Genomic DNA, 16,100 nt, shown 5'->3' with positions numbered 1-16,100 from the left:
AGGAAACTGTAAGGTAAAGGCAAAGTTTAATTTTTTTTGTAAGAATCAGTACCCACCTGGATGTATGATGAGGAAACAATATAAATCCAATGCATAAATCATTGAGGCAAAAATGGGATTGGTATTAGCACACCTGAAAATGGCTGGATTCTGGGCAGGATACAGGAAGAGAATTGTATTATAGTCCATTATGGTTGATAAAAAGTATTTAGAAAATTAACAAAAAATGTTTTTAATTTTTTTTTTTCCACTTCCATGTATTCTTCTGTTAAGTCCTTCTGTCTGCACAGAGCTTTACTCACAAAATCATCATGTCACCATTTCTAGCTGATTAGGCTTACACATCAAAGATTTCTTTTAGACCAGAAACTTCCTCAATTACTTAAATATTTTCACTCAGGTTTCCTATTTTTCTTTTTCTTTCCTAGTCAGCATTTATTCTGTTTAGATGTTTCTCTTTTCCTTCTGTTCTTCAGTTTCTATTTTACCTGTGGCCTACATCTGTCTGTGGGCTCATGGAGTCCCATCACAACTGTTATGCTGAGGGCTCACTGCGAGGGTTTTTTTACTTGAAACCATGTGTCTACAACAACATTTCAAATCTAGCACATTTTGGGGTTCAGCAAGAATCTCATCTGGGATAAAACTCAGACAAATTTCACAAAGGTGCAGTCTGAGCACTTTCTATAAATGTGTAGTCTGGTTCTGCCAGAGCTCATTGGTATGTTCAGGTGTTGGGGAATGCTATTTAATTACTTCCTTGAAGTTTCCCAAGTTCCTTCCATCCCATTCTGCTGTCACTTCTAATAAGTGACGGCCTTCCTGGGAAGTTAACTGATCGGATTAATGGTGACAGAGGGTGTTTTTTAAACACTTGGTATAAAATGAGATCCTTTACTTATGGATTCTTAAGTGGACCATGTTATAAGTTTAAATGATTTTTAAAAGTGTGTTATAGGTTTGAAAAGCGATGTTGGAATTTTTCCCCCATGTCGGTCGCGCCCCCATTTGTTCTCCCGGGGTGGGGGAGGCGGGAGCGGGGCCGGAGCAGGGCCGCCCAGGGGGCAGCGCGGGCAGGGCGGGAGGTTCCCGTTGAAAGCCGGGCAGCGCCCGCCTCGGAAGCCCCTTTGTCCGAAGGATTTGTTTGTCCAGGGACCGACAGAGCGGGAGCCGCTTTCGGCTTTGGCCGCCTCCTCCTTTTCACTGAGGGGAAGGGTTTTTTTTTAATATTTCCCCACCGGACACGACAGAGAGAGAGAGACTGAGCCATCTCGGAGCGAGGTATCCTGCCCTCGGGCCTCAGGCGGCATTACCGGAGCTGCCTGCCCTGACCCGCGGCTGTGGGCAAAGGACTCAGTGCTGCCTGCGAAGCCGCCGTTCGCTCACGTGGCCGCGAGCAGCTCGAGCTGCCGGGGACAGTTTTGCCCTCAGCCCCCCTGAGGAATTAGGACTTTGTTTTATTTCTTTTGAAAGTTTTGGTTGCACCACTGTTTTTTGTTACTAAACAGCTGTGTTGTTTTTTTTTTCCTTTTCCACACTTTCACCTGAAGCTTCTTAATTTCAAAGTTGTAATCTTGCTAAACTTAGACAAAGTGTTATTTAACTTTAATTCTCTTCCTTGTGTTAGGGTTTTATATTGTTTTCCTTGCTTAGTATTTGCAGTTCGTTTATTTGGAGTCTCATTTGCACTCATGAGGAGCAATAATAATTTTGTTTAACTTTAGATAGCCCAATGTTTTTTACAAAATAAAATATTTCTCTGTTCAGGTACTTTTAAAGTAATACAGTAACTAATATTTTTATCTTATACAATGAACAGTTGCCCTTGCTCTGTGTTAAAGCATTTTGTGAGTTTCATGGAATTCAGGGATCTTCCAAAGAACAATCCCATTCAGGCCATAAACAAGGCAATGACAGTATGTCCTGAAAGATGAGAAAAATGAACATTTTCTAAATTTTACTTAGATAAAAACAGTATTATTCACTGACAATATTATCCAGTTCCATATGTATTATTCAAGGGGGTTTGCATCATGTGCTCTATAGCACTTAGACAATATGGGTCTGTTATCAGTATCTACTCATAATCAAGTTTGCAGTGACACCAACTTGGTTGGAACAGTCCCCCCAGGTAGAACAACCCTTCAGTGTATCTCAGAAGGGCTGGAGGAATGGTCTGGCCTCCTGTTGTCCCTTCGACCTGAATTGTTCTGTGACCCTGTGATTCTGTGTCTCTCTAGCGCTCGTCTGTACAACCTCTGAGTCTGGCAGGGTTTTCAGAAAACCTGGAATGAGATGATACTGTCACTCATCATTAACAGATGAAGGCAGAAGGCACTCTAAGACTAAAGTCAGCTGGTCAGTTTTGGAAGTCTAAATTGAAATGCCACTGATTTAGCCCATAATATCTTTTCATTTAATTTTTTTTCAGTGACTTCCACTGCATTTGGTTGCAGTTGTAAGGACTCTAATTTGGCTTCTAGTCTGTGAGAAACAACTAACAATCCTCTGGAAAAGTCAATGTAGGACTTGTGTGGCACAGGCAATTTAGATCTGTCAGATGACATTCAGTTTCTGTAGCCTTAATATACGCTGTAAAACAACCTTTCTGATTCTTCCTGCCTTATTCGTTGTTAATTTTTCACCTCCTACAACAAGTGAAGCACACGTCCTACGAACAACATCCTTCAGTGCACTTTAATTAAGCAAGTCAACAAAATATGTCATGAGTCCTGGGGGGAAAACAATGGAACAAATATGCACTGTAGTGTGTTACAATCCTAAATGTAGATCACTTCCTAGCTATTGGTTGCACAGATTTTATTGATAGCATTTGTGATGTGTGTTAATAGCACTGGAATAGGGATTTTCAATGTTTGTATTCCTATATTTAAGAAAAATGAGCTGGAATGTGACCACATATGGATTCCCAGGGGTATTATCAGTGAGATAACATTTTTGATTCACTAGGGCCATGCTGTCCATGGAGGAATCAGCAAATCCTGAGCAAGCAGCACAATAAGATGTCACTGCTGTGGTGTATGACTCTGGGCATAAGTTTCACAGATAGCAAAGTGAAAGTAATTAATGGATTTTCTTTCCAGGCTCTGAAACTGAAAATTTTTATTAACAAATTAAGGTGAAGGTTGTGTTGTTGTTGCTGATTTATCTTCCTATCTTATGCTTCATACCCTATAATCTGCTATTATTGTATTTTCTCTGCCCTTGCATCTCTCTCCCCTTCTGATTACCCTACACAAAGTGCCTAATTCTCTTTACATTTATATATTATACTTACAGACTTTCTCCAAGTCATTTCCATGAAGCTTTTCATCTGCCATATTTCTCTACCATAGTCCTTTTCCTCAACAGCATTTAATTCCTAATTACTGTTTCTCATTTCTAGACTTTTGGATCCTCTCTTGAGCCTTTTAATACATCATCCCTAATATGCTGTACAGATTTCCTTGCAGAAATATTCCAGTCTTCATTTGTCTTTGTTCCAAGTCCTTGCCTCTCTCCACAACCCATTTCAAAGAGCTTTGTGCCATTTCTTACTGTTCCATACCTGGCATACTTGGCTCCATACCTTTGATACTTATGATACTTTGATATTAACCCCTCCATATTTCTTTTTTTTTTCTTGCTGGGAGAAGATGAAAAGCATGTTGCTTCTCCTTAGTTGAGATAACCAACTTGACCTACAGTTATCCAGAGTCACAATCTTTGAATTCTTAAAGAAATTTAGGTTTGAAGAACTAGTAATTATCTGTTGAGCATAGGCAAGCTGCAATTTTCAAAGGCTAGAACTGTCAAGCTTCGATGACTTTCAGTAGGATGGCAAAAAGTCCACCCTTGACATGCACAGCAACCTCTGCCAAATTTCAAAATTATAAATGACACAAATGATGGAAGAAAAGGTCACCATAAGTTTTTTAACAAGGGGAAAAGTTATTTTCCTTACTCTTATTTTCAGAAACTGATGAACTAATTTTGATAGAGATTTTTCAAAGAAGAAAGTGGAGTATTTCAGCCCAGACCAAGTAGTACTATAACCAAGGCAAACTGTTAGTAGGAATGTTGGGCAATTTACTCATACTGTGGCTAAAATTCTCCCTACTTCCATAAGCAAACATCCACTGGGATCAGCCATTATTCCTATAGGATTATAGGATTATGGCTATGAAAATAATATCTCTTTAGGAAAACATTCAACCTTTTTCTGTATATCATTTTTCATTTAATCCAGATGAAATTATGCTACCGTGTGACACTGTTAAGCTATTTGTTTTAGTCAACTTATTACCTTAAAAGAATTTTATCTTCCTCAAAACCATGCTTTCAAAATATATAATTTTTCACAAAACCAAGTAACTGTTAAAGAAGTAACTTTGAATTTAATCCAGTATTATATACCAAGCGTGTCACTTTCATACTGTCATAATATTAATGAAATAGGTGTTCAAAGAATTCTGTTGAGGACAAACCATAATAAATGTGAATTTAACTGTTCTTCTATAGAAGAATCACGAAGTAATTTGTAATTTAAAGAGCTTCCTAAACTCAAGAAAAGTTTCAGAGGCAGGAATCCTAACCCACAAATCAAATGCTATTTCTGAACTGTAATTCAGGTTATGTGTTTCAAAAAGGGAAATTTTCCACTGTGAACAAGAAGGGGAATTGTCTTTTATCTCAGGACAAGATAGGTCTCTGATTCAATAAATAATGGCTAGAGAAGTTCAAAATCTTCTTCTGTTTGTCCTGGTGAAAAAATTAATGGGCAGATTGATTTTCAGTTAGCAAGTGGCACTGATGAGGGGTAACCCAGACTTTGATGCTGATTAGCATAACAAAGGGAAAATACAGATGATACTTCACATTTCTTTTGTAGCAAAATTAGTGTGTCAGGTTTGGGATGAGAATCAGGAGCAATTAATAAGATCACTGTTATTTTGTAATACAGTTTTAGGTAGATGTGATGGAAAACATGACTGCAGTGTCAGAATTCTTCTCCATGGAACTCCAAGATTGTGCTGTTCTCCAGTTTTCCTCTGCTGTGTTGACTTCTAAATGAAAGCCTTTCCCCATGTCAGCACGTAGAGCTTCAAAATTTCCATTAATGGGTGGCTGTTGAAAATACATTTTTAAGTGATAAATCCAACCTTGTATTTAAAGGGTTTTGTTTTTATTTGAAGGCATATCTTTTGTGTCTCTTTCCCTTGGCTCAGTACTTATACAACAAGGTCAAAGATATGCAAAATCATCAGAGAAAAAGAAAAAAATCTATTTGAAGCCTGTAAGCTTTTAAAGTTTTGTGTCTTAGCTTCATGACTGTTACTAAATTATTTAGGATTATCATTCTACTTTATATAGGCAGGCAGGGAGATTTTCTCTCAAGTATGAATTCATGTAAGGTTTTCAGTCATTAAAAGTGATTCATATGGGTCATTGCATATAGATTACTAGAAGCACAAAAATTATATCAATGCTTATTATATTGCTACCAATTGAATTGAATGGTATTTTTAAAAATGGCATTCAAAATAAAGATAAAATTTTATTTAAATAGTAACTATAAAAATAATTATTTATAATTATAGTTATAAAAATAAACTCAAATTTACCACAGGAAGGTTAGGACCTGATAAGAACAGGTCCTTCAGTAGTTTTCTTCTTTGTTCAATTCAAAATCAAAGTTTTATATATAACATTATACTAAGTAAGTAAACGTGATTGAAAAATTAAACAATTTTACAGTTCCTCACTTCTAGTTAAAGAATGGTCATTTCTCTAAGTGACTGTGTGCATTTTACAGCTGACATTTACCCCTATTGTTATATCTTTCATATAAAAAGAATATTTTTTCTTTAATGATTCCCTGAATCATTCCTCAGACAAGGAGAGCTGGATTGGCTCGGTGTTGTCACCTCTTCCAGCACAGCCAATTTAATGGTAATAGGAGTACTGCTGCTTAGAGTAGCAGGATGCAGGAGGTAACAGATTAGCTCTGGTCCTATAGCTGGGGAGTGGGAACAGCAGTCACCACCTAGCCTCTGCTCCTGAAAAAAAATGAAGCAAAACTTCCCAAAATCTCCAGGGCTTCCTCTCTTGTCCTTTCCAGCCATTTTCCCCAGTCCCTGAGGGGCTACAACACAATGAGCTGGAAGAAAGAAAACTGCTTCTTCCAAATTCCTGAAGGAATCCCTCTGCAAGGGTGGGCTGGACTATGGGGTGGGACGTGGGGGCCTCAGGGATAGAAACTGTACTGGAAAACGGAGCGAAAGAGGAAAATAAATCCCCAATACTTCGCATATAATCTTAAGGCCTCACAGCCCCTCTCAGCTCCTCTTACCTATCTGGAACCCAATATTGTTGAGCAAACCTACTCTCTCTTTGTCTCCCACTAGATCCTTGTGACACTTTCGTGCTTCCACAGTCAACGCCCCAAACTGAGAATGGTTTAAAGGACTGAGGAGTCTTGGATGAGCTCCGTCACATCTATTGGCCATTTTTAGCTGGCACTTGTTCATATCATAAAGTAGCTTCAAGTTTTTCTTCAACTCTGGTGAAAGCTATGAATGTACAGGAAGATGACTGTGTTTATATGCACACAGAAAACTACATCTATATATAAATGATATACGGTTTTCAGAACCACTTGATAAATACTGCCAGTTTTTCAAGACACCAGGAAAATATTTTTGCAAGAGTGCACTTGGAATTCAGTTAGCATTACTGTTTTGAAAGTATACCTGCTGTTGTAAGGCAAGACTCATTTGTCTTAAAAGAAACATAGTTGCTTTGGGTCTAAAATTATCTTTATCAGCTGATTTTATATGCAAACATACAGGCTATGGAAAGAAAAAACCTTCAGCTGAGCAATACCAGATGAACAATGTACAGTGCTTACTGAAAGCAAGTACTAAAGAAGGTAAAGAATAGGAAAATCTGTATGCAATTCTGTGGGAGGGTAAGGTACCTTTTCCTTCAAAATTAATTTTGCACTGTCCACTATATATCTATATTATCTATATTGATGCATTGGCAAAAATTATCAATGTGAAACTTTTCTACTCTATTTTAAATCCTGGGAAAAAGACTAACTTTGATACAAACAGACATTTGTGAAGCTGAATGCATGGGAAGGAAATTTAAAGGTCCCATGCATTTAAAGGAAATTTAATAATGGCCTTATTAAATTCTGGAATGTTGATTCACTGTGACCATTTCTTTCAGTTACCACTCTTGTAAAACAATACTTGCTGACTTTCAAGGGTTTTGTAGGCAATATAATTAAATGTTTTGGTATTAAAACTTTATCTTAAGAGTGTAAGGAATATTAGGGGCTAATATTAACCTTGCATGCTCTGAATCAGTCCCTGGTTTTTGCACACAATCTTGATCTGAAGCTGACCAAAATAAAAATTGCTAGAAAAATGTGTTGACTGCATTAACACGACATCATATGATTAAAAAAGACCCTTGGGGCAAATGCTTATTGTACTTAGCTTTCAGAGAAAAAGAAATCAACAGGAACAAATAAAGGAGTAATCCTGAGATGGCCAGCAGGAGGGCTGGCTTGTTTTACAGCTTGAAGTAGCTTAGAAAGTTACACAAGACAGCAGGAGACAAAGCAAAATACTAATTGTTCAATTATTTTAGTTGAATTACTTTGTTGCCCAATGGACATTTGTTTTGTGTGGTATCTAATGGAGTTTTAACAATTCAGATTCCAATTTCTTGGTGAGAGCTCCCCAAATAATGTACCACACTACCTTCAGGGCATTAGTCCTTTTGAAATTAGAAAACGATTCCTCTTTCTGGGCTAAAAAGCCATTTTTAATTAGCAGGGAACAAAAGAGACACAGACACATTTTTTTTTCCCTTTGGATTATGCTCTATTTACTTCAAGATTACTTGTGATAGAGAGTTGCAGTTCTTGATGGATAATGGCTACGAGAAGTGGTGAGGGGCATTGAACTTTGAATGCATGAAATTATGACCTGTAGAAAGATGCCCAACCAGAAATGCAGCTATTCTTTCTTACAGTACAATTGATTTATTTCTGTTGCAGATCTTGCTGCTCTTGGATGCAAAGTTATAAAAACCAGGTGTCAGATCTTAAACTCTTTCTACTTTAGGTGGTGCCTCTGGAGATTTAGGAGTTTGTTCTAAGGCATATTGAATTCCCTAATTTTCAGACACAAACTGGCACAAATTTGTGGAACATAACACTTGACTGGAGCGTGTTTTAATTGTTCTGTTTGTATAATATTTAATGTTATAAATACATAATATAAATCAAGGTGAAGTGATTGTTAAACTAACTGAAAGAACAGTCTCTGCTTTATTATTGACTAGAACCACTGATTACCGAAGTGTTTGATCCATCCTGGAAAAGATGGATCACAGAATTTGTTGCTCAAATCATATGTAGATTTTGTTCTTGGTATAATTTTTATGTGACAAGACTGAATGATGAAAGAGTTAGCAAGTAAAAATTCATTGTGGGGTGAAAGAAAGCTCGCCAAATAAGACACAGAGTAACTAGAAAAAGTAAAGCCTTATAAAATATTTTGTGTCAACTTGACACATTTCTTAAAACTACTTATACATCTTTGACAATCCAAACAGCAGGCTGTAAAACCACAAATAAAGAACAATAAAGAAAAACCAGGGGAGTACATGTTTTTTGCTAAATTCTGATTTTTAGTCTTGAATGCAGTGGGATTAAAATGTCCCCATCCTAAATTTCCCTTTAAATTACATAAATACACTTACAAATTTTGTTGTCACAAAATAACTTAGTGTTTCTTGCTCCATATTGTAAATCTTTTTTACCATCCAAAAATATGTCAAAGTATTACAAAGCCATCGTTCAATTCAATTAATATCCTCATGTCACAGCCTCAGAGGCATTGTTCTTTATGTAACATGACTTTAAACATTTGTTTCCCTTCCTAGACAGAACTTTCTGATGGATTTTGAAAAAAATCCCCTGTGAAAGTGATGAAGTTGAAATACCATTCAAATAGAAATATGGCACTGAGATGGTGGCAGAAGAGGAAGGATGGACTGTTCCTCAGGAACTGAAGTGACAGGACAAGGGGGAATGGCTTCAAACTGAGAGAGGGGAAATTTAGTTTGAATATTAATGTGGAGAGAGCAAAATTGAGTGAGCAATTTCTCCTGCATTTTTGAGGGCCTTGCCTTGGCATAGCTAGGCACAGACAGTAAAAAATACTGCGCAATCATCATGGCTTCAGGCTCTGAAGCTGAGACAAAGAAGGATCTGTGCCAAGGTTAACGAGGAGTCCCAGAAGGTAAACATGTGTCCTCACCTCGTATGGACACCTGTAATAATCCAGTTAGAAGTGGACAACAGGGTATGCTTACACTGTGAACCCTTTCATGTAACCAATGGTGTAGAGGAGAGATCACACATCGGGGTATAGAGGAAGTACATAAGGAGCATTTTTGTAAATAAAACAGACATTTTGCTGATCATATTGGTCGTATGCATTTGTCTCGAGCCCCTCCACCGACATCTTAAGAATAAACTCTTCCCTGTGAGGGTGGTGAGGCCCTGGCACAGGTTGCCCAGAGAAGCTGTGGCTGCCCCTGGATCCCTGGAAGTGTCCAAGGCCAGGTTGGACGGGGCTTGGAGCAACCTGGGCTAGTGGAAGGTGTCCCTGCCCATGACAAGGGGGGCTCGAACAAGATGATCTTGAAGGTCCCTTCCAACCCAAACCATTCTATGACTCTATGATTTTATAAGAAACAGATTTTTCTGCCATTGCTGCAGCCATCTCTTCTAGAAGTTTTCACCACTAAATGATACCATGTCCACAACATCCAGAAGCCACTTTTAGCCAAAGTGATAAACATTTTAACATGTATTTGAATTTATATCCATATGGAAAGCTTCTAATTGCCTTGTGTAAAATTCCTGTACAACCAACTGATTTATTTCTGTATCCAGTGGATATTTTGTCACTTATACAAAGTCTACACATGGTCAAAGGCTCTAAAAAATTAAATTCCGTTGTATTCACCTTGGAGAGAAACATACTTTCACTAGGGAACTCTTTCCCAAGTGAAGATCATACAATGGTCAGAATGATGTTAGGGAGTAAACCCTGTGGTTGGCTGTGGTGATTCCTGTAGGTATGGCTGTACCCTCATTTTTAAAAGAAATACTTATTGGAACACATATCTCAGCTTAACAAGATCAGGTGGTTCATAGATTAAGAAAAACAGTCTGAGGACCTACTGATTAAAAAAACCCAAACATACCAACCTTCACTGATTTTTTACTTTTTTTAGTAATAAAAAGACAGGAGTTTTTCTGTCATGACAGATGCTTTACAGATGGACAAAGCTTGTATTTTTCTGTTCACATAACCAAATGCCACCAGTTTTTTTGTCAAGATATGAATAATTATGCTAATGTAAAGAGTAGGCAGGTGCAGGAGCAAATTATTTTAATATCATTTATGCAGAAAACTATATAAAAACTTCCAAATCATTACGATTATAACATCTTAAACACTTGTTCTATGAGATTTCTGAGTAACACCTGCTATGGGCAAAAATAAATTTGTTCTTGCTCCTCTAAGAGGAACATTTTCAGTGAGAACAGTGGTGTAAGTCCCTTCTCCAGAACTAATAAACCAATAAAATAAAAAGGATGACAATTTTCCTTCTTATGGGGGTTGGGAATAGGACTGCAGTTCATTTGCAAGGAAAAGGCAGATGCAGCCAAGCAGGAGGCACTTTGGCTGGAAGGATAGCAATAGTTGGCTATCTGGAATCTTCCTTGGCACAGGAAGATGTTGAATTACTACTTCAGGTGAGAGGAGATTGCCCAAGCAGGATTGTTTTGTCACTTCTGGCCTTGTTATCTGAGGTTTGCTTATCTTTTCTCAGTTAGTAAATCACATTGCATGGATTGAATGGATTTATTTTCTAATTTTCCTGTCATTCAACATCTGCATCACACATTATATGTGACTATTACCAAACTTTTCTTCCCAGTTAATTGTTACTCCAAGCAACATTCATCTAAGCCAAAGTTTCTATAAGTTTAGGAGCATTGCTCCATTAGCACTCAGTGAAATTTTGCTGATGATTTTTTAAGATTACTTTATCAGTGCCAAGACCCATGCAAGGGTAAAATTCTAGCTGTGATTTACAACATGTAATAAAACATTCCCTAAAATCTGAAATGAAAGAGCCCTTCTACTTTTATACAGTAGTTCCTATCAAGAATGTGATTTACTCAAGCCAGTGATCAGGGCCATTTGCTTTATTGTGCTAATTAACTCAGACCAAATTTTGTCTTTAAATGTAGCCTGCAGCAATAGTATAGTAATATCCTCTAGGTCACTTTTTCCTATTTGAGTTTTTCACAACGATCATGTGATGTTGTTACCACTTCACTTTTCCTCTCATTGACTGCAGCGCTCCTTGTTCCTGTTTATTGAGAGTAAATCCAGGAGAAATTTAAAATTTAGACTGCAATAAATAAATAAATTCCAAATGTAATAAAGGAGAAAAATCTGTTTCTTTTGAAAATGAAAGAAATCTTAGAAACTGAGGAGTCTGATGCGTTTGGGAATGCTCAGCATAACATACGACTGAGCTGCTTTGAGATAGCAAAAGATATATCTCATTGATCAATTCAGTTCGGCATTAGTCATGTCCTGTTTTATGTTCTAATCTGAGAGATGACAGAAACCCAGTTAGATCCTTTTATCCTTCTTTGATATCAGGATGCCTTAATGCTGAATTTCTGTTGTAGTTTCTTGTAGCCTTCAGATTTGTGAATCTGGTTGGAGAAACATCAAGTAAAATTCTGGTATGGAATCAGTGTTTCTGTTTTGGTCACAACCACCACTAAAGGTCCGTGTGGATGTAGAGGATACCCCTGTAAAGAAGCTCATTCCTTTCCTTGCCATCACAAAGTCTCTGGAGAAACCAATGAGTACTGGGCTTCAGTATACAGAAGGAACAGAGGGTTTGATCCCTGAGTTTTTACTGAAGATAGTGAAAAAAGGAAAAAAAATCACAGTCAAGTCTTTCTAAGACCTTATTTCTTCACTAGAACTGACTGCTATCTTTTAGCACAAAATTACCAGATGGTTGGTAGCTGACTTGTCTGTCGGTCAGGATGAAGTTTGTTAAATTTACATGATTTATTTTTTTACATTCTTACATTATTTACAATATCTACCGTGATGTAGTCATCTCTCAGAAATTAACAGCCAGGGGTTTCGTATTTTATCTATATTGGCTGCTGAAATATATGAACTTTTTGCAAGTCTTTGTTATCCAAAACAAATAAAATATGCATAAATTAACTTATAATAATTCATTCATAGCTTTGTGAATTACATTACTTGAGATTTGGGATTATTTTTTTTCCTTTAATTTACATACTGATAAACTTGTTAATAGCATTAGTTAATATTTATCCTTGATTTTTTAATGCTTTTTTTTTCTCCTTTCAGATTCTCTTCTTGATTTTTACCATTCCATGAACCTTAACTGTTATATCAAAATTGATATCTGAGACCAGCAATTTTGTGTTCTTCTGTAGACTCTTTCTTCCTGAATTTGAACTGCAATTTAAATTAAGTGACCACTGCAGTTGCAGCCTGTGATATAATTAAGGACGATATATTTGAATGTGTTTGTAAGTCACCCAAGGAAGGAGCAGGAATAAGAGAACTTTGAAAGTGGTCTTAAAATTTCAATGGAAAAACTGTGTAATGCACTGTTTTCAAGGGCCTGGAGTGACAGGACAAGGGGGAACGGCTTCGCACTGGCAGAGTTAGATGGGATATTAAGAATAAATTGTTCCCTGTGAGGGTGGGGAGGCCCTGGCCCAGGTTGCCCAGAGAAGCTGAGGATGCCCCATCCCTGGAAGTGTCCAAGGCCAGGTTGGACAGGGCTTGGAGTAACCTGGGAGAGCAAAAGGTGTCCCTGCCCATGGCAGGGGGTGGAACTGGATGATCTTGAAGGTCCTTTCCAACCCAAACCATTCTGGGATTCTGTGATTAAGGGTAAAATAATCATGATCAGCCACTTCAGTTCTATTAATCTATCACACATCACTAAAAACTGTCAGTGTTTCAGCTTCATGAAAATGTAAGTTGTTTGTTGGTTTTGCCTTCATTCCAATTTAACCTGTGAACCCTAAGGAAGAATTGGTGCTGCATTTTTTTGGTTGCTGTTGAATACTTGATGTGAAGGAAATTTTTTCAGAGAATGCAATAGCTGAAATGTTGTTTTGCAACACTAAAATGACTACACCCCTCCCTGTTTACTGTGCCGGTTGGATTGTAAATAACTTTCCCAGTGAGACAGATGTGAACCCTTATGCTGACCCCATGCCAGCAGTGGGGAGCTGTGTGATAACAACTTCTGTCACTCTGGGGCTTATCTATTGCCATTCAAACAGCAAAGAACACAATGAGGAGGAAGCTGTAGAAGTTCTGCAGCAGTTCAGCAGTTTGGCAGATTTATTTTCCAGTCTTCTGTGATATATTTGCCCTGTATTTTTATAAGGTCTGCATAGTTTACGCAGCATTTGTTCTTTCATTCTAATTATGTGGCAAGTTTATTCACCCATTTCATCTTCCTCACGATATGAATCTTTTAAAACAACTTCTCTGTATTTTACAGATTTTGTTTACTTTTCCTTTCCTTGAGATTTGAAAAAGCAGAATTGACCCCGGGATGTGTTCCAGAAAATCAGTCAAGTCTCTTAGTAAATTTCCCACATGAATTTCTGTATGGATGTTATTTCCAGGTAATATAATACCAAAATATTTTTCCTTCCAATTCATTTAGGGTCATATGTTGGTAGGGAACAAATTTTTCTTTGGTAAAGATCTCTAAAATCTTTGAGAGAATGCTGATTTTTTTTTCTGGTTACGGTGATATTTTTTAATGTGAGAGAGACTTTTTAATAAATGTTGTGTAGAAACTAAAGACAGACTGAGACATTTTATCTCAACCAAACCTAGGAAGTAAGAGGGCTGAAATGTAAGCCACTTTTAACGTTAATGATACCTATGTCTCACATTCTTTAAGGATGGGAAAGAAGAAACCTGTGTTCTCAAACATGACTTACACATATCAAACTATAGCATATGTCAGGTTAATCAAAGTTATTAGAGAACATAGTAGGCTTGATTTAGCTTTTCTCTACATGAGAATCTTTCTGTGTAGGACACATGGAAAAGGAAAGAGTTGAGTTACATCCACTCTAAATTTGTGTGATTGTAGTTTGCTGAAGTAGCCCTGAACAGTATAGAGTATTTTTTGCAGTGTGGGGGCTTAGTGCTAAAATATTAGAACATTCCATAACATGAAAAAACCCCCCTCAAACAAACAACAAAATCATAATTCATGCCATCTGACATTTCCTCTATTTTGTTGCCATGTACTCTCTTAGTGCCCTCCTGCCTTCAGTTTGTAACATTTCTGTTTAATGATCTTATTTACAGAATACCCTCTCTGGCAATTTGAAAACAGGCTTTAGTGATAAATTATTTTTAAAGAGTACGTGTTCAATTAAATATGGAACCAGATGTTAGTGATATGCCTCCTTAGGTAGCAGCTTTTGTTTTACTTCAGCTACTGGGGATACTATATTTCCCATCTCACTTTTACTCAATTCTATCAACTATTCAGATTTTACAGCCATTACTTTGACTTCTTCCTGGGTTAAGTTTCTTCCATACTTATGCTTACAAAAATTACTAATAATGTCTTGCCACAATTACAACAAAAATTAGTATTAATATCACAGAATCCCAGATTGGATCAGCTTGGAAGGGATCACAGTGGCTCATCTGGTCCCACCTCCCTGCTCCAGCAGGGCCATCCCAGAGCACAGGGCACAGGATTGTGTCCAGAGGGCTCTGGAATATCCCCAGGGAGGAGACTCCACCCCGCCCTGGGCAGCCTGTTCAGGGCTGGGTCACTGCCCAGCAAAGAAGTTCTTCCTCCTGTCCAGGGGGAACTTCCTGGGCATCAGTTCCTGCCCGTTCCTCCTGGGCCATTGCTGGGCCCCCCGAGCAGAGCCTGCTCCAGCCTCTGCCCCCTCCCTGCAGCCCCTGACACCCCCTGGGGAGGGCCCCTCTCAGGCTCTGCTCTGGAGGCTGAACAGCCCCAGCTCCCTCAGCCTTTGCTGCTCCCAGAGCTGCTCCATCCCTTGGGCATCTCCGCAGCCTGCGCTGGCCCCGCTGCAGGAGCTCCCTGGCCCTCTTGTCATGTAAAAATTCTATTATAACTATTGCAGTAACTGTCAATTTTTTCCTTTCTGTTCAGCATACTTAAATAGCTCTGGAAAATAAGTCCAACTACAAGCATCTGTACTAGCACTAATAAGTCCTTTCTTCTGTTCTGTTCTGCAGCTGGAGGGTAGGGGCGAGCTGAGGGCCTTTTCCACACAGCAGATGTAGTGAGGGACAAGAAGGTGTATCTCCATTAACTGATGCTCTTGCTAATCTTTCCTGTATTTCTTACACTGAAGAAGCCAAGTTTGTGAATGTTGATATAACTTAAGCATTAGTTAAAAAAACACAAAAAACCTCTCCACCCTGAACTAATGTGGGCAGGTTTTTATTTGATCCTCTGGATGATCCACCTTTCCCTTGCTTCTTCTCCCTGCTGGTCTCGGCTCTGTCTCAAAGCAAATGCATCGCTGCATCTGTTTGCAGGCATCTGGTACCATTCCTATTCCTGCCTCAGAAGAGAGCACTGGTGTGAAGGAAAGTGCACCTGTGCACACCACGGCCAGATTGGAATCTGGACAGATTTTTCCCTCTGTGAGAGGGGAGAACAGCTCATCTTGTCCAAAAACATTGAAATGAGCATGAAAGAAATGCAAACTTTCTTCGAGCTGGATAAAGGAAATGCAATCTGCAGCATTTAGCAGAAATCTCACTAAAGAGAATTCAATGAAAGATTGACTTTAAACTCATTTCAACTCAAGAATGACAGTGAAGAACCTTTTCTGGTAATCCCCTTGCTGCAGCATAGGTGTTTCCTGATAACTGGAGGAATTTTTGTCCAGATGTTGCACA

Source organism: Neopelma chrysocephalum, unplaced genomic scaffold (assembly GCF_003984885.1).
Source record: "Neopelma chrysocephalum unplaced genomic scaffold, ASM398488v2 Primary Assembly neopelma1_177, whole genome shotgun sequence".
Lineage (NCBI taxonomy): Eukaryota > Metazoa > Chordata > Aves > Passeriformes > Pipridae > Neopelma > Neopelma chrysocephalum.
Note: the sequence above shows the minus strand (reverse complement) of the source record.